Below are 27525 nucleotides of genomic sequence, written 5' to 3'. Positions count from 1 at the left end.
AGATTGGCTTCTTTCACTTAGTAAATATGCATTTAATGTTCCTCCATGTCTTTTCATGGCTTGATTGCTCATTTCTTTTTAGAGCTGAATAATATTCCATTGTCTGGATGTACCATAGTCTATTTATCAATTCACCTGCTGAAGGATATCTTGGTTGCTTCCAAATGTTGGCAATTATGAAAGCTGCTAAAACATCTGTGTGCAGGTTTTAATGTGAATGTAAGTTTCCCACTCCTTTGGGTAAATACCAAGGAGTGCAGTTGCTGGATCATATGGTAAGAGTTTGTTTAGCTTTCTAAGAAATTGCCAAACTGTCTTCCAAAGAGGGTCTACCATTTTGCATTCCCACCAGCAATGCATGAGAGTTCCTGTTGCTCCACATCCTTGCCAACATTTGGTGTTGTCAGTGTTCTGAATTTTGGCCATTCTAATAGGTGTGTAGTGGTATCTCATCTTTGTTCTAGTTTGCATTTCACTGATGATTTATGATGTGGAACATCTTTTCATATGCTTATTTGCCATCTTTTGATCTTCTTTGTTGAAGTGTCTGTTAAGGTTTTTGGCCCATTTTAAAATCAGATTGTTTATTTTCTTACTGAGTTTTAAGCGTTCCTTGTACATTTTGGATAACAGTCCTTTATCAGGTGCATCTATTGCAAATATTTTCTCCAGTTTGTGGCTTGTTTTCTAATTCTCTTGACATTGTCTCTTGCATTGTCTTTTGTTTTTAATTTTAATGAAGTCCAACTTATCAATTATCTCTTTCACAGATGATGATATCTAAATCACAAGTTACAAAATAAATGAATCATGGGAATGAAATGTATAGCATGGGGAATGTACTCAAGAATATTGTATTAACTTTGTATGGTGACAGAAGATAACTAGACTTATCATGGTGATCATTTTGTAAGGTATAGAAATATTGAATGACTATGTTGTGCACCTAGAACTAACATAGTGTTGTAGGTCAATTATGCTTCTGTTAAAAATAAGTATGTAAATAAAATTTTAAAAGACATCACTATACCCAAAGTCATCTAGGTTTTCTCCTATGTTATCTTTTAGGAGTTTTATAGTTTTGTGTTTTACACTTAGGTCTATGAACCATTTTGAGTTAATTTTTGTGAAGGGTGTAAGGTTTGTGCCTAGAATCATATTTTTGCATGTGGATGTCCAGTTGTTCTAGCAGCATTTGTTGTAGTGACTATCTTTGCTCCATTGTATTGCCTTTGCTCCTTTGTCAAAGACTGATTAAATTTATGGGGGTCTGTTTCTGGGCTCTCTATTCTGTTGCACTGATCTATTTGTCTATTATTTTGCTAATACTACACTGTCCTGATTACTGTAGCTTTATAGTAACTCTTGAAGTTGGGTAGCATCAGTCCTTCAACTTTGTTTTTCTCAGATGTTCATTTTGGTGAGTTTGACAGCTGTATGTATACCTGTGTAACCACCACTCAAAGCAAAATATAGATCCATTACTCCAGAAAGTTCTCTTGTATCCCTCTTGGCATTGTCCTCAGCAGCCAATTTTAGATTTCTAATATCAAATTAGTATTGTCTTTCTTGGATTTAACATAAATAGAACCATACAGCATGTACTCTTCTGTGCCTGGCTTCTTTTACTAAAATATTTGTGAGATTTATCCATGTTGTTAGGCATATTGGTGATTCCTTTTTCTTGCTGTGATGTATTCTATTGTATAAATATATAATTTGTTTATCTGTGCTCCCTTTGATGTACATTTGGGTTGTTTCTAGGTTTTATTTATTATGAATTAGGTTGCTTTAAACTTTCTTTGTATGAGTCTTTTTGTGAACTTGTATTTTCATTTCTCTTTCATAGCTATCTAACACTGAAACTGCTGGGCCATGAATAGGTTAGATGAATATTTAACTACAAACAAATTGCCAAATAGTTTTCCAAAGTGATTGTACTATTTTACATTCACACTAGCAATGTAAATATCACAATTTGAAGCAGCTGGAATTCATATTTGTGTTATTATTAGACTTTGATTTTAGCCACTTCAGTGCATGTGAAATGGAATCTCATTGTGCTTTTAATTTGCATTTCCTTGATGACTAAAGATACTGAGCACCTTTTCTTGTGTTATCAGCCATTTGTATATCTCATGAAAGGTCTGTTCAAGTCTTTGCTACTATCCTTTTTGTTTTTCAACATTTTTTATTGAGGTATAATTGACATATAACACATTAGTTTCAGGTGTACAACATAATGATTTGATATTTATATAATTATGAAATGATGACTACAATAAGTCTAGTTAATATCCATCACCATACAAAGTTACAAAAAGTTTTTTTTCCTTGTATGATAATTTTTAAGATTTATTCTCTTAGCAACTTTCAAATATGCAATACAGTATTGTTAACTGCAATCACCATGCATGTCTGTCCACTTTTAATTGGATTGTTTTTCTGCTATTAAGTTGTGTGAGTTCTTTATATATTTTGGATATTAACCCCTTATTGGATATATGATTTGCAAATATTTTCTCCCGTTTGGCAGGTTGCCTTTTCATTTTGTTGATGGCTTCCTTTGGTGTGCAAAAGCATTTTAGTTTGATTTAGTCTCACTCATTTATTTTTCCTTTTGTTGCCTTTTCTATTGATGTCAAATCCAAAAAAATCATTGCCAAGACTCATGTCAAGGAACTTACTGCCTACATTTTCTTCTAGGAGTTTTATGGTTCCAGATCTTACATTTAAGTCTTTAATCCATTTTTTAAAAATCCATTTTGAAGTAGTTTTTGTGTATGGTGTAAGACAGTGGTCCAGTTTCATTCTTTTTCATGTGGCTATCCAGTTTTCCCAAGAGCATTTATTGAAGAGACCGTCCTTTTTCCATTGTATATTCTTGGCCCCTTTGTTGTAATTGACCATATATGTGTGGGTTTATTTCTGGGGCGCTATTCTGTTTCACCGATCTATATGTCTGTTTTTAATGTCAATACCATAGTGTTTTGATGACTATAGTTTTGTAATATAGTTTAAATCAGGAAGAATGATGCCTCCAGATTTGTTTTTCTTTCTTAAGAGAGCTTTGGGTATTTGGGGTCATTTGTGCGTCTATACAATTCTTAGGATTGTTTGTTTTAGTTCTGTGAAAAACACCATTGGAATTTTGATAGGGCTTGTATTGAATCTGTAGATTGCTTTGGGTAGTATGGACATTTTAACAACATTAATTCTTCCAACCCATGAGCATAGACTATCTTTCCATTTATTTGTATCTTCTCCAGTTTCTTTCATATACTTTCATATAGTTTCTTTCTTATAGTTTTCAGTGTACAGGTCTTTCACCTCCTGGCTTGAATATACTCCTTGAATTTACTCCTTTTTGATGCAATTGTAAATGGGATTGTTTTCTTAGTTTCTCTGATAGTTCACTATTAGTGTACAGAAATGCAACCAATTTCTGCATATTGATTTTGTATTCTACTACTTTACTAAATTCATTTATTAGTTCTAATGGTTTTTTGATGGAGTCTTTAGGGTTTTCGATATACATTATTAATAATATAATTACTCTAATTATATATTATTATAATATTTTCTATATATAATATTCTTTCCTTTGCCTAACTGCTCTGGCTAGGACTTCCAAAACTATGTTGAATAAAACTAGCAAGAGGGGGCATCCTTGTCCTACAGGATCTTACAGTAAAAGCTTTCAACTGTTCACTGTTGATGTTAGCTGATGGGCTTGTATGATGTTAGCTATGGCCTTGTCATATATGCTCTTTGTTGAGATATGTTCCTTCTATACCCACTTTGATGAGATGCTATTATCTTAAATGAGTTATTGTTCGAACTTAATTTTTATTTTTAAATTGTAGGAGTTCTTTTTATATTCCTGTTACAAGTCAATTGCTAGATATGTGTGGTGAATATTTTCCAGTCTGTTGTATAATGCTGTCTTTGAAGAACAGAAGTTTTTTGTTTTGTTTTTTCCTATGCTGCACGGCTTGTGAGGTCTTAGCTCCCCGACCAGGGACTGAACTCGGGCCCTCGACAGTGAAAGCGGGGAGTCCCAACCACTGGACCACCAGAAGTTTAAATTTTGATAAACCCTAATTTGTCAAATTTTTCTTTTATGATTAGTGCCTTTTGTTTCCCATGTAAGAACTATTTGCCTACTCCAACATTATAAAGGTGCTCTTCTATGTTTTCTTCTAGAAGTTTTATGGATCTGGGTTTTATGTTAGGCCTATGAGTCATTTTAATTAACTTTTGTGTACAGAGTGAAATAGGGCTGAAGTTCATTTTTTATTAAAAAAAATAGATATCCAGTTGTTTTAGCAATATTTGTTGGAAAAAAACCTTTTTTTCATTATTTAATTGCTTTGGTGCCTTAGTAACAGATGAAATGATTGTATATGTGTGGGTCTCTGTCTAGGCTCAAATCTGTTTATTTACTAGCCTATCCTTATGCAAATAACACACTATCTTGCTTACTGTAACTTTATAGAAGGATTGAAATCAGGTAGTGTAAGTCTTCCAACTTTGTTTTTAATGATTGTTTTGGCTATTTTAGATCTTTCATCTTTTTAGATAAATTTTAGAATGATTTGTCTATGTCCTAAAGAAAAGCCTTCTGGAATTTTGATAGGGATTGGGGTGAATTTACAAATCAATTTAGGAAGAATGGACAGCTTAGTGATGGAGTTTTCCCATTCAAGAATATTATGGTTTTTTTCCTCTGTTTATTTGTCTTTTAAAATTTCCTTCAGCTATGTTTTGTGGTTTTTCAATACAGAAGTCTTGTACATATTTTAAGTTTATTCCTAGGTTTCTGATGTATTGGATACATTATAAATGGTGTTGTCTTCAATTTCATTTCCCAATTTTTGTTGCTGGTAGGTAGAAGTAGAATTGATTTTTGTATATTGATCCTGTATCCTATGACTTGCTAAATTAATTAGTTCTAGTAGCTCTTTTGTATAGTCCATAGGCTTTTCTTGTATATATAATTATGTTGTCTGTGAATAGTTTAACTTCTTTTCCATGTTGTCTGTGAATGCAATTTTACTTCCCATTTTTTAGTGATATAATCCATATACCATAAAATCAACCCTTTTCAAGTGTATATTTCAGTGGGTTTTAATATGTTCACAAAGCTATGCAACCACTGCCACTATCTAATTTCAGATTATTTTCATCACCCCATATATAAACCTCATACTCATTAGCAGTCACTCTGCATTGTCCCCATCCCCTTCCCTAGACAACTACTATTTTCTTTTCCTAAGGATTTGCCTATTCTGGGCATTTCATATAAATGAAATCATGCAATACGTGTCTTTCACTTAGCATATAATGTGTTCAAGATTCATCCAGGTGGCAGCAGGAATCAGTACTTTTTATGGCTGAATAATATTCCATTGTGTAGATTATAGCACATTTTGTTTATTCATTCATTAGTTGATGGACATTTGGATTGTTTCTACTTTTGGGTTTTTTGTTTTTTGTTTTTTTGCAGTACGCGGGCCTCTCACTGTCGTGGCCTCTCCCGTTGCGGAGCACAGGCTCCGGACGCGCAGGCTCAGCGGCCATGGCTCACGGGCCTAGCTGCTCCGCGGCATGTGGGATCTTCCCGGACCGGGGCACGAACCCGTGTCCCCTGCATTGGCAGGCGGACTCTCAACCACCGCGCCACCAGGGAAGCCCTACTTTTGGGTTTTTATGAATAATGTTGCTATGAATATTTGTATACAAAATTTTTTGTGAACATAAGTATCCAATTCACAAGGAACTGCTGGATCATATGGTAACTCTATGTTTAACCTCTTGAGGGATTGCCAAACTATTCCCAAGTCATCATTTTACATTCTTACCACAGGAGTACGAGGGTTCCAATTTCTCCACATCCTCACTAACACTTGTTATTGTCCATCTTTTGAGTATAGTCATTCTGGTGGGTATAAAGTGGTATTTCATCGTGGTTTTAATTTGCATTTCCCTAATGACGAATGATGCTGGTCATCTTCTCATGTGCATACTGGCCATTTGTATATCTTCTTTGGAGAAATCTCTATTCAAATCCTTTGTTCATTTTTAAATTGGGTTGTCTTTTTATTGTTTAATTTTAAGAGTTCTTTATATTTCTTGAATACAAATCCCTTATCAGATACATGGTTTTCAAATATTATCTCCCATTCTGTAGGTTGTCTTTTCACTTTCTTGATGGTGTTCTTTAAAGCACAGTTTTTAAATTCTGATAAAGTACACTTTATCTGTTTTTTTCTTTGTGCTTTCAGTGTCACATTTAAGAAACCATTGCCTAATCCATTGTTGCAAAGACTTATGGCTTTTTTTTCTGACAAATTTTATAGTTTTAGATCTTACATTTGGAACTTTGATTCATTTCAACATTTGTACATAGTGTGAGGTCCAAGTTCATTCTTTTCCATGTGGATATCCAGTTTTACCAGTACCATTTATTGAAGACTATACTTTCCCCCACTGAATTATCTTGGCACATTTGTCAAAAGACAACTGATCATAAGTGTAAGGGTTTACTTCTGGCCTTTGAATTCTAGTCCACTGATCTATATTTATGTATGTTTTTGGCAATATGGCACTGTCTTGATTATGTATGTAGTTTTGTTGTAAGTTTTGCAATCAGGAAGCCCACGTCTTTCCAATCTTTATGCTTTTTCTTATTGTTTTATTGCATTGAGATCTTCAGTATCATTCTGAATAGAAGTGGTGAAAGCAGACATTCTTAATGTTGTTCGTGATCTTAGGGAAAAAAGTCTTAGTATTTCACTATTACATTTTTCAAAGATGTTATCATATTGAGGAAGTTCCCTTCTATTCCCAGGTTGCTGAGAGTTTTTTAACATGAATGAGTTTTGAATTTTGTCAAACGCTTTTTTGGCATCTATTGAGACTATCATTTATTTTTTCTCTTTCATCCTGTTAATGTGGTGAATTACACTGACTTTTCAATGTTAACCTAATTTTCCCTGGTCATGGTATCATATCCTCTCTAATCCAAGTTTCAATTTGCCAATATTTCATTCAAACTTAAAAAGTCTATATTCATGAGACATATTGGTTTGTAATTTTCTTGTAAACTGTCCTTGTTAAGTTTTGGTATCAGAATTATGTTGGCCTTATAAAATGAATTTGGAAGTGTTCCTTCTTGCTCTATTTTGTGAAATAGTGTAGGACTGGTATTTTAACTTCTTTAAAATTTACTGGTGAAGCCATCTGGGCCTGGAGTTTTATTTGTGGAAGGTTTTTCATTACAAATTCAATTTCTTTCATAGGTGTTTGGACAATTAGATTTTCTTTTCCTTCTTGTGTCAATTTTTTTGTAATTTTTTTCAGGAATTTGTCCATTTCACGTAAGTTAAATTTTTTGGCATAAAGTTGTTGAAATTATCCCTTTAATATCTGTGTAATTACATTAAAATGAAAACTTAGGCACAGAAAAATAAAGTAGATGACAGAAAAGGAATCGGGAAAATAAGCACATAACATGGCAGAAAAAGGACGTGTGTGTGTGGTAGGAGAAAACAGTCTAGTGACAGAAAGGAGGAATTATAGTTCAGTGTGGCAAATGGTATGAGAGGCACACAGAGAGCACACAGGAAGGATACCCAGTTCAATCTGGGAGTCAGATCATGATGTCCAAATGGTAAAAGTTTGTCCAACTCTAGGTAAATTAATGTAACCAAATCTATGGACACTTAAAAAGCTGAGACTTAGATCCCAAATATACTTACTTCACATTGGTTATCCACCTGTGAGGGTCTGTAGTAAATTGGCCCCTTTTCACTGGCATCTTTAATTAAAACACAATTTTGTTTTTGTAAAAATGATATATTATACAAAATTCAAGGAGGAATTATAGTTCAGTGTGGGTGGCAAATGGTATGAGAGGCACACAGAGAGCACACAGGATACCCAGTTCAATCTGGGAGTCAGATCATGATGTCCAAATGGTAAAAGTTTGTCCAACTCTAGGTAAATTAATGTAACCAAATCTAAGGACACTTAAAAAGCTGAGACTTAGATCCCAAATATACTTACTTCACATTGGTTATCCACCTGTGAGGGTCTGTAGTAAATTGGCCCCTTTTCACTGGCATCTTTAATTAAAACACAATTTTGTTTTTGTAAAAATGATATATTATACAAAATTCAAACAAGATAGAAAAGGTCAAAAGATAAAATAAAAATCAGTTGCATTTTGGCTGACATCCTTCCTGATCTTTTTGTATTTACATTCACATATATACACATGCATACTCATGTTTGGATGAAGCACTGTTCGTGCTAAACTGTACTCTGCTTTTTAGGGGGAAAAAGAAACCTATATGCTGTGGACATATTTTTGTGTAAATAAAGAGATTTACATCATCGTTTTTAATGGCTCAAGGGTATTTCATCGTATGTAGGTACCATGACATATTTAACTAGTGTCCTAATGATGGTACTTACATTGTTTCCATAAGCACCTATTATAAAAAGGGGGTGAGGAACATCCTCGTAAATCTGTTTTCTTTTTATTTTCTTTAGAGTGCATGACTAGAAAATGAGTTTGCTGGGGCAAAGCCTAATTATTTTGTTAAATTTTGGTAATTAATGGTGTACCAATTTCAAGTTCATACCAGTTAGGCATGACAGTAATTGTATCCCCACCTCACTATCTACACTGATAGACAAAAAGGATGTTTGCAAGTTGAACAACTTTTCATTTGTTAATTAGAAGTTTGTTTTTCTTGGCTTAAGAATGTCCTATTGATATCCTTTGCCAATTTTATTTATTGTGTTGTTTTAAAATTGTTATTCTGTGAGCTTTTTGTGTATTAGGAATACTTTTACTTTTTCCACATGATACAAATTTATATTCCATTAGTTATTATTTGTGTGTAGATAACAATCTTTATGTGGTTTTTATCGATTTTTTTCTTTAATGGTTTCTGGTTATTGCTTCATACTTAGAAAAGGCCTTTCTCAGCTCAAGATTATAGTCACCTCGATTTTCTTGTAATATTTTTATGGTTTCATTCTTTACATTTAAATTCTTGTCATCTGGTATTAAACAAATGAAACAGATGTAAAGCCGGTCCCCAGTGTTTAGTAATTCCTCAGCTAATCCTTTTCCCACTGACCAATGATTTGTAACATATAGTTCATTGATACCACTGAGACCAGTGGGCCCTGAACTCGAGCTAACACGTTTTGAGATTTAGAGCGGGCGGTGCGCGGAGGGACTCGAGCCTGGGCCTCTTTTCTGACCTGGCCATTTCCGCCTGGCAAGCTGCGCCGGCTCCCCACTCGTGGGCCGAGACCCCACGGCCGATGCGGTAGGCAGGAGACTTCGAGACTCATTCTGTCTGCACGGTCAGGCACGAAGGCAGGCGGGGGTGGGCAGGACCACCATCAGAGCCCTCAGAGAAGAAAAAGTGTCGGAAGATCCAGCAGAGCGCAGGAGAAGCGCGAAACAGGGGGAAACCGCCGAGACGTTGCGTGGGGAGGAGGCGAGGGAGAGCGGCTTCCCGCTCAACTGCGCGCGTCACTCTGGCTCCCTGAGGCAAGTGCCGGGCCCTGGACTGTGCGTTCCCTTCGGCTATAGGGATCTGCGCGGCCCCCAGAGGCCTCTCGGAGCGCCGCCCTGGCCCCGCCGTTCCCGCCGTCGTTGCCCGCTACTCCAGCCTCGGCTCGCTCGCTCGCCGCCTCCCCCTAACTGCCTCTGGCCGCGGCCGGCGTCCGCGGCGTCGGTGACGTCGGCGTGGGGGCGGGACTTCCTGCTTCGCGCGCCCTTAGGTCTCGGGACTCAACCCGTTCCGCGGGGTTTGAAGGGTGGCGGGCGGCGGGCCGGGGGTGGCTTCCCAGTCGGACTTCGGCTCCGGCCCCGCACCCCAGAGAAGGCCAGTCCACCGAGGAGGAGCGGGGTTTTTCTCCATTGCCGCCGCCGCCCTTTCCGCCTTCGGAGCTCTCTCGGGATACCCCACATTTCTAGGGGTCGGGAGCCCGAGGGGCGCGCTCGGCCCTCCGGCTCCTGCTCTTCAGCCTGCGCCGCGAGCGGCCGCCGAGACCTCGCCAGGCGTGACGGGCTGGGCCTGCATCCCGCGCGCGGGACCGTCTCCCGTGGCCCCCAGTGCCCTGGCGGGAAGAGTGCCGTAGGCGCCCGTGGCTGGAGTAGTGGAGGTGTCCACCTGGCGAGTGCGGCCGGAACACCGGTCACTGTTTTCTGTGCGCACGTTGCAAGGTCCGAGTGTGAGTCTGGTACGTAACGCTGTCTTGTCCGTGGTTTGGAATGCTCATGGCGTTTTTCTTCACAACTTGACCTTGAATTTCTTTTGTTATTTTTCCCGTAAAGCAGGTGGAGCGGGTGTTAGAAAAGTAGGCTGGGAGAATGTTCTGTAGCCGATTAAATGCACGTGAAACTCTTTATGGGGCTTTTTGATGAACTCCAAAGTGGTGCTTGGGTAGCCTCAGTTTAAAAGCTGGCTAAACGTGTGGTACCTCCAGTTTCATTTGTGAAAAAAATAAGCTGCCCTTTTCGTTGACCCTGAAGACAATTCTAACAGTGATGTTGGCTGTCATTACAAAGATAACGTTAGAATATGTGAGTGCATGCTGGGCTCTAATGGACATTTTGATGTATCCTTAGTGTCCAACTTTGGCCAGAAAAATGGGTATTTAGCTCTTAAAAATGTCCATTGTCAAGTATTTTAAAAGCCTTTGGTCACATTAGTTGTAACGATGAAACTATTTCAGTAAAATCTCGAAGATGTCTAGGATAACAAGAAACTTGTCCTTAGTTTCTCATATCAGTAGTATGTAGTTCATAATGTGTTCAGACTATGAGCATAAGAGAGTTGAGTAGATCTAAAACTGAGTGGGTTGTTAAAGCACTGTTTTGTTACCAAGCAACATCTCTGTAAACAAGTCTAATATTCAACTAGAATATAATTAAATGTATCTATCCTACAATTATCCGGATTCAGAGTTCTCTAAATTCATAGTTTAGCCTGTAGGTGGTTACAGTTCATACTCACCTTTTGTACTGAGCTGTGATTTCAAACGCATTTTGTTTAGGATTATTAGAATGCTTTACATTTCAGGGTCGTATAGGACTCTACAGAGAGTTAAAAATGGATTTGAGTTACCCTTTGGTTTTTGGGGACGTAGTATGTCAGGTGTTCCTCTTCCTTTGAGTATTTTCTAACCAGGTGAAGTGTGATTATATTTAGGAATTTTATCAACTAGTAGGGTAATACCAATTTAGGATAACAGAGCATTGAGAGAACACTTATTGCTCACAGGTGGTTTTTAAACCTTGGTTTAGCCAGTAATCTCACTCTTGCTCCACTCATTGAACCCTTAATGATATAATTTGTATGGCAAGTAAAGGCATACCTTGGAGATATTGTGGGTTTGGTTCCAGACCACTGCAGTAAAGTGAGTCACATGAATTTGTTTTTGCTTTCCAGTGCATATAAAAGTTATGTTTACACTATATTGTAGTCTATTAAGTGTGCAATGTGCATTGTATCTAAAAAAATGTACATACCTTAATTTAAAAAAATAATGTATTGTTAAAAAGTGCTAACCATCATTTGACAATGCAGGGTTGCAACAAACCTGCAATATGTAAAAAATGCAGTGTCTGAAGTGCAATAAAGTGAAGTGCAATAAAATGAGTTATGCTCGTAGTTAGTTTTTAGACCACTTTTTTGTGATATTTTGAATGCAGTAACCTCTCAAGTATGTAAGAAAGTAGGTGAGAATATTTGAGATACCATGAGACTGAATGTCTTCTTTGAAATCAAACTATTAGTAATGGGAATCAGAACTTGAAGTTTTATATTCTTTACATCATGCCCTGACTGTATTTCAAAAATCCGTAGGTTTTGTTTTAGTCCTTTCCCTCTTTTTCCTGCATGCTGATGTTGAAGTAATGAAATATTCAAGAATGGGAAAGACAAGCAAAGAAGAAAAATCAAGAATGATTCATGCACGTTGCGTGATAAAATCCTTAGTAATCAGGAGTCAGCATTTTGTCATGGGAAGTTCTAATTCAAGAAGCTTAGAAGAATGAAATCTTAGCAGATTAGTGAATGGTCAGAATTTTTTTTGTGTGTGTGTGTTTTCTAGGTACTCTCTCTGCCTAAAGAAAATGAGTTTTATTTTAACTTTGTCATACATAATGTATTAGGTTCAGCAAGTAATTTTCTCAAGTTGTCTAATCTGTGTGTACTTTTAGGGAATGTTTATATGTATCTGTGTAAAAATTTTCCAGAAGTACTCTTTTCTGCTGACTGAAGTTCACATTTCTTAATCTGTACTCTTCGAAATCTCATCACACTCTGCCTTTTCAAGTTTATGTTCTTTATAGAAAAGCTATACTCTGACCAGACTGGTTTCTTCACCATCCTCTAAACCTACTATGTGCTTTCTGCTTTCCTTACCAGTCTTCATGTCACTGCCTGATTTGTTTCCTTCTTTCCTAAAATCTGAATTGTACCCTTTCTATAAAGTTCAACTCTGCAGGAGAGGAAAAAGTCTCTACCCTGTTAGGGTCTGTGGCTGGGCCTAAGAATTAAATTGATATAGATTAACAGGAGAAAAGCACACAAGTTTTAAAAATTTTTTACATGTACGTGGAGAAGGAAGACCAGAGCAGAAAGCTTTTACAGGGTCTTCCTCGACTTACAGTGGGGTTACCTCCCCTATCATACATTGATGGATTTAATATACCTAACCTACCCAATCTACTCAACATCATAGCTTAGTCTAGCCTACCTTAAACATGCTCAGAGCACCTATATCAGCCTACAGTTGGGCAAAATCATCTAACATACAGCCTATTTTATAATAAAGTGTTGATTATCTCATGTAACTTATTGAATACTGTACTGAAAGTGAAAAACAGAATGGTTGTATGGGTCCAGAATAGTTGTATCAGTTGTTTACCCTCTTTTTTTTTTTTTTTTTTTTTTGTGGTACGCGGGCCTCTCACTGTTGTGGCCTCTCCCGTTGCAGACCACAGAGAACTTGAAGTTTTATATTCTTTACATCATGCCCTGACTGTATTTCAAAAATCCGTAGGTTTTGTTTTAGTCCTTTCCCTCTTTTTCCTGCATGCTGATGTTGAAGTAATGAAATATTCAAGAATGGGAAAGACAAGCAAAGAAGAAAAATCAAGAATGATTCATGCACGTTGCGTGATAAAATCCTTAGTAATCAGGAGTCAGCATTTTGTCATGGGAAGTTCTAATTCAAGAAGCTTAGAAGAATGAAATCTTAGCAGATTAGTGAATGGTCAGAATTTTTTTTGTGTGTGTGTGTTTTCTAGGTACTCTCTCTGCCTAAAGAAAATGAGTTTTATTTTAACTTTGTCATACATAATGTATTAGGTTCAGCAAGTAATTTTCTCAAGTTGTCTAATCTGTGTGTACTTTTAGGGAATGTTTATATGTATCTGTGTAAAAATTTTCCAGAAGTACTCTTTTCTGCTGACTGAAGTTCACATTTCTTAATCTGTACTCTTCGAAATCTCATCACACTCTGCCTTTTCAAGTTTATGTTCTTTATAGAAAAGCTATACTCTGACCAGACTGGTTTCTTCACCATCCTCTAAACCTACTATGTGCTTTCTGCTTTCCTTACCAGTCTTCATGTCACTGCCTGATTTGTTTCCTTCTTTCCTAAAATCTGAATTGTACCCTTTCTATAAAGTTCAACTCTGCAGGAGAGGAAAAAGTCTCTACCCTGTTAGGGTCTGTGGCTGGGCCTAAGAATTAAATTGATATAGATTAACAGGAGAAAAGCACACAAGTTTACAGAATTTTTTACATGTACGTGGAGAAGGAAGACCAGAGCAGAAAGCTTTTACAGGGTCTTCCTCGACTTACAGTGGGGTTACCTCCCCTATCATACATTGATGGATTTAATATACCTAACCTACCCAATCTACTCAACATCATAGCTTAGTCTAGCCTACCTTAAACATGCTCAGAGCACCTATATCAGCCTACAGTTGGGCAAAATCATCTAACATACAGCCTATTTTATAATAAAGTGTTGATTATCTCATGTAACTTATTGAATACTGTACTGAAAGTGAAAAACAGAATGGTTGTATGGGTCCAGAATAGTTGTATCAGTTGTTTACCCTCTTTTTTTTTTTTTTTTTTTTTTTGTGGTACGCGGGCCTCTCACTGTTGTGGCCTCTCCCGTTGCAGACCACAGGCTTCGGACGCGCAGGCTCAGCAGCTGTGGCTCACGGGCCTAGCCGCTCCGCGGCATGTGGGATCCTCCTGGACCGGGGCACAAACCCGTGTCCCCTGCATCGGCAGGCAGACTTTGAACCACTGCGCCACCAGGGAAGGCCCTGTTTACCCTCTTGATTGCTGGGAGCTGCAGCTCGCTGCCCCTGCTGCCACCCAGAATCATGAGAGTATTGTACTGCATATCGCTAGGCTGGGAAAAGATCAAAATTAAAAATTTGAAGTATGGGGCTTCCCTGGTGGCGCAGTGGTTGAGAGTCCGCCTGCCGATTGGGGGAACACGGGTTCGTGCCCCGGTCCGGGAAGATCCCACATGCCGCGGAGCGACTGGGCCCGTGACCCATGGCCGCTGGGCCTGCGCGTCCGGAGCCTGTGCTCCGCAATGGGAGAGGCCACAGCAGTGAGAGGCCTGCGTACCGCAAAAAAAAAAAAAAAAAATTGGTCAGAATTTTTTTTGTGTGTGTGTGTTTTCTAGGTACTCTCTCTGCCTAAAGAAAATGAGTTTTATTTTAACTTTGTCATACATAATGTATTAGGTTCAGCAAGTAATTTTCTCAAGTTGTCTAATCTGTGTGTACTTTTAGGGAATGTTTATATGTATCTGTGTAAAAATTTTCCAGAAGTACTCTTTTCTGCTGACTGAAGTTCACATTTCTTAATCTGTACTCTTCGAAATCTCATCACACTCTGCCTTTTCAAGTTTATGTTCTTTATAGAAAAGCTATACTCTGACCAGACTGGTTTCTTCACCATCCTCTAAACCTACTATGTGCTTTCTGCTTTCCTTACCAGTCTTCATGTCACTGCCTGATTTGTTTCCTTCTTTCCTAAAATCTGAATTGTACCCTTTCTATAAAGTTCAACTCTGCAGGAGAGGAAAAAGTCTCTACCCTGTTAGGGTCTGTGGCTGGGCCTAAGAATTAAATTGATATAGATTAACAGGAGAAAAGCACACAAGTTTACAGAATTTTTTACATGTACGTGGAGAAGGAAGACCAGAGCAGAAAGCTTTTACAGGGTCTTCCTCGACTTACAGTGGGGTTACCTCCCCTATCATACATTGATGGATTTAATATACCTAACCTACCCAATCTACTCAACATCATAGCTTAGTCTAGCCTACCTTAAACATGCTCAGAGCACCTATATCAGCCTACAGTTGGGCAAAATCATCTAACATACAGCCTATTTTATAATAAAGTGTTGATTATCTCATGTAACTTATTGAATACTGTACTGAAAGTGAAAAACAGAATGGTTGTATGGGTCCAGAATAGTTGTATCAGTTGTTTACCCTCTTTTTTTTTTTTTTTTTTTTTTTGTGGTACGCGGGCCTCTCACTGTTGTGGCCTCTCCCGTTGCAGACCACAGGCTTCGGACGCGCAGGCTCAGCAGCTGTGGCTCACGGGCCTAGCCGCTCCGCGGCATGTGGGATCCTCCTGGACCGGGGCACAAACCCGTGTCCCCTGCATCGGCAGGCAGACTTTGAACCACTGCGCCACCAGGGAAGGCCCTGTTTACCCTCTTGATTGCTGGGAGCTGCAGCTCGCTGCCCCTGCTGCCACCCAGAATCATGAGAGTATTGTACTGCATATCGCTAGGCTGGGAAAAGATCAAAATTAAAAATTTGAAGTATGGGGCTTCCCTGGTGGCGCAGTGGTTGAGAGTCCGCCTGCCGATTGGGGGAACACGGGTTCGTGCCCCGGTCCGGGAAGATCCCACATGCCGCGGAGCGACTGGGCCCGTGACCCATGGCCGCTGGGCCTGCGCGTCCGGAGCCTGTGCTCCGCAATGGGAGAGGCCACAGCAGTGAGAGGCCTGCGTACCGCAAAAAAAAAAAAAAAAAATTGAAGTATGGTTTCTACTGAATGTGAATTGCTTTCACACTATTGTGAAGTCGAAAAAGTCCTAAGTTGGGGACAGTCTATATCTTTTAGACAAAGAACAAATTTGTGAAACATTGACAAGACAGAGTTTTGGGCTAGGAGGAGTAAATTGTGGAGAAATGACTAGAAAGATAAGGGTTAGTTTAACAAGTTTGTACGCATTTCTCGGCTTTGATTCCCCATTTCTGGCGATAAGGATGTCTTTCGTACTCCTGGTACAGGGATGGCATCTTTCACATGGGAGTTTTATCTCCTGCTTTCTGGAAGAAAATGAGGGTCAGAGTGCTCCTCTTGTATCTGCTGTTTCTCAAGTGCCTTTAACTCCATCAGTATACCAAAGCGGCAGATTTGGGGGTAACATGTCCTAAACTCCACCTCTGAAATCCTGTAGAGTGTATTTGTCAGGCCTACCATTTGATACTTTATATTGTATTGTTTTATCATTTCTGTGTATGTCTTATCTTCCTAACTAGATTATAAGCTCTTTAGGCACAGGACATCAGATCTCAGTGAGCTGTATCTTTAATCTCTTCCAAATAGAAGTTGCTGAATGAATGTTTATTAGAGATAAGGAATGTATATTTCTACTTTTTTCATTCCTCCCATAGTGTAGTGCAACTAAAAGAAAATCTTTTGAGTGTAACTGAGGGAGGAAGGGCAACTGTCAACCATAAGAAAGGGGATTAAAGAGACAGGATTCACTGGAATTAGAGGTAAAGTTTCTGTCACTAGAAAGTGTGAATAGTTGAGAATTTCCCATGACCACATCAGCAATAAGGACTCCCTCAGGAATGTTAGCACTGTTCCCTAGTGGGCTTGGGAGTTTGGTCAGTTTCCTGATTCTTCCTTAGTAGAATCTGGGTTTAAAAAAAAATACTTCCCCCACTCTTTCCTTTCTTTCCTCCTCCTTGTCTCCTTCCATTCCTCTCTTCCTATTTCCCCATTTTGCCCTTTTCCATTTTACTTTTACCTAGTAAAGACTTAATTTATGAAATTATATCAGTACTTTTATTTGGCCCTCATAAATTAGCAAGTCTCTTAAGTTTTATATTTTTCTGTCAGGAGTGCCTCTGTGGGTCATGGAAGGATCACAGACTCTGTAGTCTAGCACTATTTTTTTTTAAGTTTGAGATATAATCCAGGAAGAAAGAAATTAAAGTCATGAAGTATCCAGTTATTTGTTTTCTGTAAATTGTAACTTCAAATAACTTCTGGATTAAAATTCATGGAGTTAGAAGGAACCTAAACCTAACCATTCTCTTCTGGAAAGTGCTTATCACTCTCAAAATATGTCCTTAAATAAATTCTAGGTAATTTTTATAGTCTTGTTGTAAATCCTGTATCTGATGCTTATGACAAACAGTTACTTCAGTTAAAGGTATAAAAAAGTTGAGTCTGAGAGTACATTTATAAATCTTGGTTCGATTCAGTTGTTTCTTAGTGAGCTGGCTGTCTCAGCTTCTGAGTTGTTGCTCAGTATAGCATAGCAACCATCCGCAACAGTAGCATTGGACTCCAGGGATTTTCCCCATGAAGTTGCAGCGTGTATCTCTAGTGTTCACGTTCAGTCTGTCTTTCTCAACCGAATCACATTAAGGCAGACATTTGAGGTATTGTTAAACTGAAATTGCATATGATATAATTAAGTATATATTTTTTGAGTACTGACAAATTATAACTTTCATGTTTTCCTCCTAGAGATGCATGATAAATATATATTGAATTATGATGTGTGAAGGACATGTGAAAAGACTGGTTCAATTAAAGATTAGTCTATTCTGGACAGAAAAACTGTTAATTAACATCAGAGTTCTCCACAACTGATACAGCCAGTCAGAGCTGGAGTGGATGAAGTTGAAATGGTTCTTCTCTAGATAACATTTTTATATTACTTCTGGAGGTTCATAGAGAGCGTAGATTAATAAGCATGAATTAATAGGCACCATGATTTTATGGGAAGAGAATTATGACTCAGGTGACCATGGCTTGACTAAGTTAGTCACTTAACCTTTCTTGGCCTTTTTTCCCATTTCAAAAAATAAATTCCTGAAGATTTCTTTGAGAAACTGTATCCTTCCAATTTAAAGCAAATTTTATTTCTTCTATTCATTGGTTTAGTCAATGTTTGAGTGGCCATTATGTGTCTTGCAGTATGCTAGGTACTAGATTGTGAATAAGACATAGTGCCAAGTCTCAAGCAGCGTGTTTGGTAGGAGAAATGGATTAAGTCATTATTTGTAATATAACCTGGGAGGTGCTATAAAGATAAATAAGGGTGTGTTCTGGGGGCATGTAGGGAGGACATCTGACTTAAACTGCAGACATGATACATTATGACTGAGGAATGCCTCATAAGAATTATGTAAGGGTAATTTGAGAGTGTACAGAGAAGTATTCAACCTGGCCTGGAGGGAGTTAATCCATCAAGGAAAACTGGGGAGTTTCTCTGAATTGGAGAGACAGAGTCAGAAGTCGTTCAGCCGTAGTGGTAGTTAAGATCCTGGGTGTAGACAAGAGCTGGTGAACATCAGCATGTAATAAGGAGGTGGGGAAAGAATAGGGAGGAAAACCAGAGAAGGGTAGAGTTTTGGAAGCCAAGGGAGGAATGAATATCACATTTAGTATACTGATTAAGTGAAAGTTGCTAGTCAAGAAACATTGTGTAGCACTATAAATGTAAACCCATCTTTGCAAAAATGCTTTCTACAAAGATCTGAACTTGCAAATGGGGATGGCTTAAGTCTTTGGTTAGCATCATCACATAGAGGAAGAAGAATATGTTTTGGAGCCTGAATCCTGAGATTGAAGATTAAAATCTTGGCTCCATCACTTTATTAGCTGCTTGGCTTTTTGGAAAAATTACTTAATTTTAGGGTCCTCAATGTCTTCATATGTAAAGTGATAACTTTTTTTTTTTCCACATGAGTCATATGGATTAAAAGATACATGTTGTAATGCCTGACTCAATTATAGTGGGCACTTTGTTAAATGTTAATTTTTATCCATTCCACTGTTAGACTCTTCTAAACATCTTGCTTTTTTGCCTCTTCTCCCCACCCCTGTACCCCTCATCATAATCTTTTATCCTTCAAGATCCACCAGAATTCCTGCCTTTTCCTTGATGCCTTTCTATACAGATGATAATTCCAAATTTTCTATAATGAAATGAACGTATTCTTGTATCCCTCAGAACTTTCATATCCTTTTATTTTTAACCTTAAGGAAATTTTATTGACTCATGTATAAGAAGTCTGCAGATACGTGGTTCTAGGATTATCAAATCAGTGGCTCAGTGACATCATTAAGAACCCGGATTCTTTCTGTTTGCTTGGCTCTTTGAACTTAGGCTTGATTACAGCAGTCCAATCATCACATTTTCTAAAGTTCAGAAGAGATAACTTCTCTACCCAATTGTGAGCATACAATTCAGTGATCTTTAATACATTTATAGAGTTATACAGCCATTATCACAAGACAGGTCCAGAACATTTTCATTAAACCTCGCCAGTTTCTCCCAAGCATGTTTGCAGTCAATCCACCTCCCAACCTAGTCCCAGCAAACCATTTATCTGCTTTCTGTCTCTATACATTTGTCTTTTCTGGACATTTCATATAAATGGAATAAAAAATATGTATACTAGTCTTTTGCATCTGGCTTCTTTCAGTTAATATTTTTGAGGCTCATCTGTGTAGCATGTATCAGTATTTTGTTCTTTTTTATTGCTGAATAGTATTCTCGTATAGATATGTCGCATTTTATTTATCCATTTGTCAGTTGATGGACATTTTGGATTGTTTCCACTTTTTGGCTATTATGAATAATGCTGCCATGAAGATTTGCATAAGTGCTTGTGTGAACATATATTTTCATTTCTCTTGGGTAGATTCCTTGGAGTGGAATTGCTGAGTCATATGGTAAGTTGTAGGGTATATTTGGTCTTTGTCCCTGATTGCTGACACAGAGCTTCTAAAACCCTTGGAATTTCCTGAGTGATAAGGAATATCTTTTGTTATTCATAATGTGCCCCTTTTGATCACACCTATGTTTATGCTAATGTGGTGATTTAGAAGGGATCCCTAGATCACCTCAGAAGGGACAGGTCACCAGAAAGACCAAGTAATGAGATGGTTGGAATTTTCAACCTTACCCATTAACCTCTGGGAAGAGGGAATGGAGACTACTATAAAAACTCTTGAACAGTGCAATTCCAAGAGCTTCTGAATTGATGAATACCGGTGTTGAAGGAGTGGCATTCCCAGAGGGCAGAAGCTCTGTGCCTCTTTCCCCGTACCTTGCACCATGCAACCCTTACATTAGGCTGCTCCTGAGTTGTATCCTTTATAACAAAGCAGTAATAGTAAGTAAAGTGTTTTGAGTTCTGTGAGCTGTTTTAGCAAATTTTAAAACGTGAGGAGAGGGTTGTGGCCCCTCTGACTTACAGCTGGTTGGTCAGAAGTGTAGGTGGCAACCTGGGACTTGTGACTGGTGTCTGAAATGGGAGCAGTCTTGTGAAACTGAGCCCTTAAACTGTGGGGTCTGCAATACTTCTGGGTAGTGTCAGAACTGAATTAAATTGAGTGACTACTGGGGACTTCCCTGGTGGTCCATGCTCCCAGTGCAGGGGGCCTGGGTTCGATCCCTGGTCGGGGAACTAGATCCCACATGCATGCCGCAACTAAGAAGTCCGCATGCCGCAACTGAAACATGCCGTAACGAAGATCCCATGTGCTGCAACTAAGACCCAGTGCAGCCAAACTAAATAAATATTAAAAAAAAAAAATTTAGGACACTCAAGTTGGTGTATGGAGGAGAGTTGGAGAATTAGTTGATGTAAGGAAAACTCTACAGAAGTGTTCTAACAACAGTTCAGAATTAGTTTTTAATCTTTTAAGAAACTGCCAAATTGTTTTTGAAAGTGACCAATTACATTCCAATCAAAAATGTACAAGGGTTCCAGTTTTTCCACAGTCTCATCAGCACTTGGTATCATCTGCCTTTTTGATTATAGCCCTTCCACTGGGTGACTAGTAGTCTTGTGATTTTAATTTACATTTCCCTAAATACAAATGATGTTGAGTTTTTCATGTGCTTATTAGCCATTTATCAAGTCTTCTTTGGTGGAACATCTATTCAAGTCGTTTGCCCATTTTTTTAGCTGTTTTTTTTTTTTATTGAGTTGTAAAAGTTTTTTATGTATTCCTGATAAAGGTCTTTTATTAGAGATTTACAAAAATTTTCTGCCAGTTTGTGGCTTGTTTTTTTAAATTCTTAATGGTGTCCTTGAAGTGCAAAGTTTTCAATGAAGTTTATCATTTTTTAGTTTTATGGCTTATACTTTTGATCTTGTGTTTCAGAACTTTTTGCCTAATTCAAGGTCACAAAGATTTCTCCTTTTTTTAAAAATTAGTCTATTTATTTATTTATTTATTTATTTATGGCTGTGTTGGGTCTTCGTTTCTGTGCGAAGGCTTTTTCTAGTTGTGGCAAGCAGGGGCCACTCTTCATCGCGGTGCGCGGGCTTCTCACTATCGCGGCCTCTTGTTGCAGAGCACAGGCTCCAGACATGCAGGCTCCGTAATTGTGGCTCACAGGCCCAGTCACTCCACGGCATGTGGGATCCTCCCAGACCAGGGCTCGAACCCATGTCTGCTGCATTGGCAAGCAGATTCTCAACCACTGCACCACCAGGGAAGCCTGGGTTTTTTTTTTTTTTTTTTTTCAGCTCCTTCATTTAGATTTAGGATCCATGTTGAAATAAATTTTGTGTATGGTACAAGGTCTAAGTTCTTTTTTATTTTCATGCCACGTGGATGCCAACTTGTCCTAGCACTATTTGTTAAAACGGCTTTTCTTTTCTGCCTTGGATTGTATTGGTACCTTGGTAAAAAATCAGTTGCTTATAACTTGAGTTTATTTCTAGTCTTAATTATGTTCTATGTATACTCCTGTACCTAACTCCAGTACCACACTGTTTAGATTCCTGTAGTGTTATATACTAAGTTTCAAAATGGGTAGTGTAAATCCCCTAACTCTTTCAAAAGTGATTCTAGATCCTTCCTATTTACATATGAAATTTAGGATCAGCTTGTCAATTTCTACAAAAAAAATTAGCTGGGATTTGATAGAATTTGCATTGAATCTATAGATCAACGTGGGAAGAATTGGTAACTTAAAATTGGGTCTTCCAATTCATGAACATGTAATGTCTCCCAATTATTTAGATCTTAATTTCTCTCAATGCTGTTTTAAAATTTTCTATATATAAGTCTTGTACTTACATTAAATTTATTCCTAAGAATTTGATAGTTTTTGATTCTAATGAGAATGGAGTTTTCGTAATTTGATTTTTAGATTGTTCATTGCTAGTACATAAAAATACAATCAACTTTTATATATTGTTTCTACTTAGGTGATCATGTCTGTGAATAAAACATTTCTACTTTCTTTCCAATCTGAATGTTACTACATTTTGTCATTTATTTTTGCCTTATTGTATGGGCTAGACTCTCCAGTGAGAGGATGAATAGACGTGTTGAGAGTGCTCCTGGTCTTGGGGGAAAGGTATGCACATTTTCACTATTAAGTGTGATGTCACCTGTACATTTTCTGTAGATTTCTCTTTATTAGGTTGAGGAAGTTTCCTTCTGTTCATAATTTGTTGAGAGTTTTTAGGCATGAATGGGTGTTGGATTTTGTCAGATTTTCCTCTGCACCCAATGAGATGATCATATGGTTTTTATCCTTTATTCTGTTAATATGGTATATTACATTAATTGACTTTCAGAGCGTAAGCCCATATTCCCAGGATCAGTTTCATTTACTCATGCTATATAATCTTTTATATATTGCTGAGTTTAGTTTTCCTAAATTTTGTTAAGAAATTCTGTGTCTATGTTCATGAGGGATTTTAGTCTGTTGGTTTCATTTCTCATGATGCCTTTGTCTAGCTTTGGTATCAGGGCAACATTGGCCTCATAGAAGGAGTTGCATGGCGTTTCCCCTTTTATTTTTTTTGATTTAGTTTCCATAGGATTGCTATTACTTCTCTAATTATTTGATGACATTTATCAGTGAAACTGTGGAAACCTGGGCTTTTCTTTGTGGCAAGATTTTAAATCACGAATTTGGTTTCCTCACTTGTTATATTTCCATTCAGATTTTCTTTATTTTATTTTTTTAACATCTTTATTGGAGTATAATTGCTTTACAATGGTGTGTTAGTTTCTGCTTTACAACAAAGTGAATCAGTTATACATATACATATGTTCCCATATCTCTTCCCTCTCTTTATTTTATTTTTTTTTGAGTTTTGATACTTTTGTTTCCAGGAATTAGTCCAGTTCATATAAATTGTCTAAGTTGTTGTTGGTATAAAGTTCATATTTTTTAAAAGTCCTTTAAATTACTGTAGGTTGGTAATGATCCCTCTTTCATTCTTTATTTTGGCAATTTATATCTTTTCTGTTATTTTCTTGGTGAATCTAGCTGTTAACTTTGCTTATCTTTTCAAAGAATCAACCTTTTGTTTCATTGATTTTTTTTTTCCCTGTTTCATTGGTTTCCACTCTATTTTTTTTTTCTTTCTTCTCCTTGCTTTGGGCTTAGTGTGCTCTTTTTTCCCTCGTTTTCTAAGGTGGAAACTTAGACTATTGAAACCTTTCTTCTTTCCTGATAAGTGTTTAAAGCTGTAAATTTCCCTCTAGGCACTGCTTTAACTGCATTTTGTACATTTTGATATGCTGTTTTTTGTTTTACTTCAATTCAAAATATATTTTGAAAATTTTTCTTGTAATTTCTTTGATCCATGGGTAATTAGAAGTGTGTTGTTGAATTTACCAATATTTGGGAGTGTTCCCAGATATCTTTCTATTGTGGATCTCTAAATCCATCATGATCAGATAACTTATGATAATGATTTCATTTTTTTTTTAATTTATTGAGACTATGGCCCAACATATCTTGTGTGATGGAGTGTGTTCCATGTGTGTTTGAAATGAATGTGAATTCTGCAGTCTTTGGGGTAGAGTGTTCTATCAGTTATCTTAATTGTGCCATTCTAATTCCTCTGTTGATTTCTTTTACTATATTATGTTATTTTCATTGTGGTTGCTTTAGGGATTATAATATGTGTTTTAACCTATTACAGTCTTCTTCAGAATAGTACTAAATTAATTCTGGTAAATTATAGAAACTTTGCTCCAGTATAGGTCTTTTTATCTCTTCCTTTTTTTTTTTGGCCCGCACCGTGGCATATGGAACTTCCCCAACCAGGGACCGAACCCATGCCCCCTGCAGTGGAAGCACAGAGTGTTAACCATTGGACCACCAGGGAAGTCCTTCCTCTTCCTTTTTTATGCATGCATATTAAAAACCCAACAACACAGTATTTTAATTAATGCTAATTTGCTAATTAATTATTTGTTTAAAAGAAATGAAATGAGAGCAATTATATTTTTAGAGGTTTTTAATTTTTTTTTCATTTACCTATATAATTACAGTTTCCAGCATGTTTTATTTCTTTTAAAATAAAAGTGGATTTGTTACTTTCTGGTGATTTTTTTTATTTTCAGCCAGAAAATCTTCCTTAAGTATTTCACATCAGGTATTTCTGACAGCAACAAGTTCTCTCAGTCTTTACCTGGAAATATCTTTAATTCGCTGTCATTTTTCAAGAACCATTTTGTTGAATATAGAATTTTTATTTGAGAGCTTTTTTGTTTGTTTTAAATTCCATTTTTCCCTCCCTGGACTCATTGTTTCTGATGGGATGCCACCTGTTAATCATATTACTCTCCTATATCTGATGAGTCATTTTTCTCTTGCTCCTTTGAAGATTTTTTCTTTATCTTTGTCTATTAGACTTTTGACTGTGGTGTGTCTTAGTGTTGATCTCTGTGTTGGATTTTCTGGGCTTCTTGGATAGATAAATTAATATTTTAAATTTGGGATGTTTTCAGCCATTAATTTTTCAAGGTCTTTTATGCGTTTGTCTCTCTTTTTTCTTCTTCTGGAACTCTCATTACATGTATGTTGATACACTTTGTATTGTCTTTCAGATCTCTGAAGTTCAATTCATTTCTCTTCAATCTTTTTTTTTCTTCTCTGTTCTTCAGAGTGGATACTTTCTCCTTATCTATCTTCAGGTTCATTGCTTCTGCCTTCTGTCATCTCAGGTCTACTGTTGAACCCCGCTTAAGTTTTTTTTTGTTTTTTTTTCCTTCGGTACGCGGGCCTCTCACTGTTGTGGCCTCGCCGCTCCGCGGCATGTGGGATCTTCCCGGACCGGGGCACGAACCCGTGTCTCCTGCATCGGCAGGCAGACTCTCAACCACTGCGCCACCAGGGAAGCCCCCCACTTAAGTTTTTATTTCAATAATTATACTTTTCAACTTCAGAATTTCCATTAAAAAATACTGTTTCTGGGCTTCCCTGGTTTCTATCTCCTCTTTGAGATTTTCAGTCCTGAGTCATTGTCATTATACTTTCATTGAATTCTTTAAATATGGTTTCCTTTAGTTCTTTGAACATACTTATTATAGTTTCTTTGAACTTTTTGTCTGCCAAATCTAATATTTGGGAATACCCAGGGACAGCTTCTATTTGCTGTTTTCCTTCCTGGGAATGGGTCATACTGTTTTTTTGTTTTTGCTTATAATTTTTTTTGAATACTGGACTTTTTTTTCTTTTGGCCACACTGCATGCCTTGTGGGATCTTAGTTCCCTGACCAGGGATTGAACCCAGGCCCTTGGCAGTAAGAGTGTGGGGTCCTAACCACTGGACCGCCAGGGAATTCCCTCCTGGACATTTTAGATAATATTTTGAAGCACCTCTGTGTTTTGACCTTTCTCTCAAAGGTTGATGTTTTTTTCTGTTTGTTTGTTTAGTAACTTGTCTGATCTAAATTTGTGAAGTCTTTTTCCCCTACATTGTGTGGTTCCTGATGTCTCTGCTGTTTTATTTCTTTATTTTTAAACCTGGCTTACTATTTCTGCATAACTTAATGTTCAACCAAGGATTGGGCAGAGGTTGTGTTCAAACAGCTTGGACTAATATGGCCAACGCTAGTACTAATATGGCTAATATTGCTGATGGATCTGTGTGGGCTGGGCAGTGTATTCAGACACAGGTCATGTTCATGTCTTCCCTGGGTTTTACTTTCCACCAACCTCTCTTGCATCTCTTCTGTGCATGTGCTCTGTTGGCTAAGGATGTGTGAGTGGCCTGGGCTTGCTCCAGTTTCTGGTGCACAAGAGACTGTGTTTGTTTTTGTCTTTACAGTCTTTGTTTAATGTGGGCTGGTAAATAGTTTATTAAACCTGTTAGGCTTTCTCACCTCCCAAAACTCCTGTAAAATTCCCAGCTAGTCTGCCAGTTTGTTGCTTGCTACATGGAGTCCTGCAACCTCAGGCTAAAGGTGCCACTGGCCCTCACTGTTAGCTGCCACAGAGATCTCTGCTTTAATTGACAATGCACCAGATCAACAGATTACCTTCAAGTAGTGGTGGTGAAGCTGCTGTTTTACAGTCTGCCCTACCCTTGTTAACTCCTAAGCACCCAAAAGGTAAGAATGCTGTAGACTCATGTTCTTACCCAGAGTTCAGTTGTTTTTGTGAATAAACACTTCTCAGTTTGTTGAATGCCTTTGATTGAATTCCGGAGCACTGACGTGGTTGATTTTTGGCTGTTTTGTGGAGAGGATTTGTTGACCTGCTCCTTCTCTCATGCTGGAAATAAGAGGCCTGTTTTTTGGTTTATGTGTGGAATTCTCTCAGGAGGATAAAGCTTGTCCCATCTTTCTTTTATATTACTCATAATCCTTTGCACAGCATTAGACATATATTGATCACTCCAAATGTACTTGAGTTAAATTTCTTGATTTTCTTCAAGCATCAAATTATATGGCATTTGGGGTTGGGGAATTACAAGCTCTAAGTAGTTTCTTGCTTTCCTTATCCTTTTGATCAGTGGAAGGAACTGCTTACTGTTCATTCAACAAGTGTTTATTGACTACCTGTCATGTTCCAGCTATTGCATAGGGTTTTGGGGTATAAAGATGACTGAGACATAATCTCTGATCCCAAGGAGGTCTTTGCCTAGTGAAGGAGATTGGTATTCAAATAGCTGATTATAATGTGGTGAAGTAAATACATTGATAGGGTTAAATGTGTGGCATTATGGAAGAGCTCTCAAGGATACTTAACTCAGAATGGATTGGGGGGGAAGAAAAAGGGAAGCATCCAGGAAAGACTTTCAGAAGGAAGTAATGACTGAATTGAATATGAAGATGAGTGAAGGGTGAGATTAGGAGTTTGTGTTCTAGGAAGAGAGATCAGCATGGTGTGAGAAAAAGTGTGG

At 37.7% G+C, this 27525-nt stretch overlaps 1 protein-coding gene across 1 annotated transcript in view; it reads left to right on the top strand.

Annotated features, from left to right (window-relative positions):
• Positions 1-9819: 9819 nt before the first annotated feature.
• CEP83 (centrosomal protein 83) overlaps positions 9820-27525 on the top strand; it is a 126036-nt gene continuing 108330 nt past the window's right edge. The window contains exon 1 of the mRNA XM_007104760.4: positions 9820-10272. The gene's annotated coding sequence lies outside the window, so the exon portion shown is untranslated. The remainder of the gene's footprint in view (positions 10273-27525) is intronic.

Source organism: Physeter macrocephalus, chromosome 6, assembly GCF_002837175.3.
Source record: "Physeter macrocephalus isolate SW-GA chromosome 6, ASM283717v5, whole genome shotgun sequence".
Classification (NCBI taxonomy): domain Eukaryota; kingdom Metazoa; phylum Chordata; class Mammalia; order Artiodactyla; family Physeteridae; genus Physeter; species Physeter macrocephalus.
This window is presented reverse-complemented; position numbering and strand designations above follow the sequence as displayed.